The sequence below is a fragment of the Bos grunniens genome, chromosome 15, assembly GCF_055505025.1.
Source record: "Bos grunniens cultivar Pamir isolate PY7600 chromosome 15, Bosgru_T2T1.0, whole genome shotgun sequence".
NCBI classification, from domain to species: domain Eukaryota; kingdom Metazoa; phylum Chordata; class Mammalia; order Artiodactyla; family Bovidae; genus Bos; species Bos grunniens.
In genome coordinates, this window is record NC_141179.1 from 46,852,809 (window position 1) to 46,855,610 (window position 2,802).

The window sequence follows — 2,802 nt, forward strand, 5'->3', positions numbered from 1 at the left end:
ATAAAGCATATCCGCAATGGCACCCCATTCCAGTACTTTTGCCTAGAAAATCCCATGGACGAAGGGGCCTGGTAGGCTGCAGTTCATGGGGTCGCTAGAGTCGGACACGACTGAGCGAATTCACTTTCACTTTTCACTTTCCCACATTGGAGAAGGAAATGGCAACCCACTCCAGTGTTCTTGCCTGGAGAATCCCGGGTAGGGGAAGCCTGGTTGGCTGCCGTCTATGGGGTCGCACAGAGTCGGACACGACTGAAGCGATGCAGCAGCAGCAGCAAACTAATAGATATGCTTCCCAGATGGCTGAGATGGTAAAGAATTTGCCTGCCAACATGGGAGACCTGGGTTCAATCCCTGGGTTGGGAAGATCTGCTGAAGAAGGGAATGGCAACCCACTCCAGTATTCTTGCTTGGAGAATTCCATGGACAGAGAAACCTGGAGGGCTACAGTCCATGGGATCGCAAAGAGACAGACACAACTGAGCGACTAAATTTCGTTCTAAGCTAATAGAAAGTGAATTATGTTTGGTAGTCTTCCTTTCCTGTGGACATAGACATATACTTATACTTACCATGCAATTATTTTGATGTTTCAAAACAGGTCTGTATGTATGTAAAGTATATATATATTTTTAAATCAGGCAAATACACATCACATGACTCTCAGTGCTATTGTATCTCCAGTCCTCACTTGAAATCTGAGAATTTCCACATTCTATTTTATTCATTTCTATAATTTTAATTTCAGGCAGTATAAAAATGTCCCATTTAGCTTTTTTTTTTTTAATCTCAACATAAGGGCTTCCCTGGTGGCTCTGATGGTATAGAATCCGCCTGCAATGTGGGAGACTCAGGTTCGATCCCTGGGTCAGGAAGTTCCCCAGGAGAAGGCAATGGCAACCCACTCCAGTATTCTTGCCTGATGAATCCCACTGATAGAGGAGCCTTGTGGGCTACAGTCCATGCGATTGCAAAGAGTTGTACATGACAGAGTGACTAACAATTTCGCTTTAACACTTTCAACATAAGTATTTGTACAAATATAGTCACAAATCGATTATTCATTCCAACTAATTGCTTGAACAACCATCTACCTAACAAGACAAGAAGCCCAAGATATCTTCTGAAGATATTTCTTTCTACAACCAAGAATCCAGTTCAAATGAAAGCAGTCCTCCTCTGACTTTAAGAAGCTGTTGGAGTTTGCTCAGCCTGTTATTAGCTATATCATTATCACTGCTATATGATACTGAAATTGAAACTTAGTCTATCACATCTGCAGCCATGAAATTAAAAGATGCTTGCTCTTTGGAAAAAAAGCTAAGACAAACCTAGACAACATTTAAAAAGGAGAGACATTACTTTGCCCACAAAGCTCTGTCTAGTCAATTTATGGATCTTCCAGTAGTCGTGTATGGATGTGAGAGTTGAACCATTAAGAAGGCTGAGCACTGAAGAATTGATGCTTTTGAACTGTGGTGTTGGAGAAGACTCCTGAGAGTCCCTTGGATTGCAAGGAGATCCAACCAGTCCATCCTAAAGGAAATAAGTCCTGAATATTCATTGGAAGAACTTATCCTGAAGTTGAACCTCCAGTTCTTTGGCCACCTGATGTGAAGAGCCAACTCATTACAAAAGACCCTGATGCTGGGAAAGATTGAAGGCAGGAGGAGAAGGGGATGACAGAGGACAAGATGGTTGGATGGCATCACCTACTCAAATGACGAGTTTGAGCAAGCTCCAGGAGAAATGGGGAAGGACAAGGAAGCCTGGAGTGCTGCAGTCCATGGGGTCACAAAAAGTCAGACATCAGTGAGTGACTGAACAACAACTACCAAATCTACTTAGTAACTGTATCAGGAGGTGTGTGTATAGTATGTATTTTCCCAGGACCCTCCTCAAAGCCCCCATAACCTCTTTATTCCTCAGGCTGTAGATGAGGGGATTCAGGGCTGGGGTGACCATCGTGTAGAAGACAGAGATGATGTTGTCTTGCTTGGGGCTGTGGAGGGAACTGGGCAGAACATACATGAATGTGGCAGCTCCATAGAACATCCCGACCACAGTCAAGTGGGAAGAACAGGTGACCAGTGCTTTCCACCTCCCATCCTTTGAGGGCATGTGGAGCACAGTAAGTAGGATTAGTGTATAGGAGGAAACAATAGCAGAAAGGGGGAGCAAGATGAAAGTCACACCTGTCACATATACCATGAGTTCATATCTGGAAGTATCTGCACAGACCAACTTCAATAGAGGTGGGATCTCACAGAGCAGGTGGCTGATCTCCTGGGACATGCAGAAAGGGAAGTGCATGGTGTACAAGGTATGTCCTAGAGCACTCAGGGAAGCCAGGACCCACGATGTGGCCACCATGAGCCAGCAGACCCTCGGCCTCATGAGGACCATGTAGTTCAGAGGATGACAAATGGCCACATACCTGTCATAGGCCATGAAGGCCAGTAGGAGATCCTCTGCACCACCCAGGGTCAGTGCCAGAAACATCTGAAGGGCACAGCCCACAAAGGAGATGGTGTTTTCACTGAGCAGAAAATCCATGAGGGCCTTGGGAGTGACAACAGACGTGAAGAGGAGGTCCATGAGAGAGAGCTGCCCGAGCAGGAGGTACATGGGCACATGGAGCCGGGCATCCATTGTGATGGCCAGGAGCAGAAGGCAATTGGTGGCGAGGGCCAGCATGTACAGGACTGTGATTGCAGCACAGAGCAGCTCAGGAGACAAACTGTCATTCAGAATCCCCATCAATATGAAGCCACTTCCCAGGGTGAAGTTCCAGTGCTCCAT

The 2,802-nt window shown here is 45.9% G+C and overlaps 1 pseudogene; it reads right to left on the reverse strand.

The window, feature by feature from the left end:
- Window positions 1–1,831: 1,831 nt before the first annotated feature.
- On the reverse strand, window positions 1,832–2,802 carry LOC147357869 (olfactory receptor 2AG2-like; annotated as a pseudogene).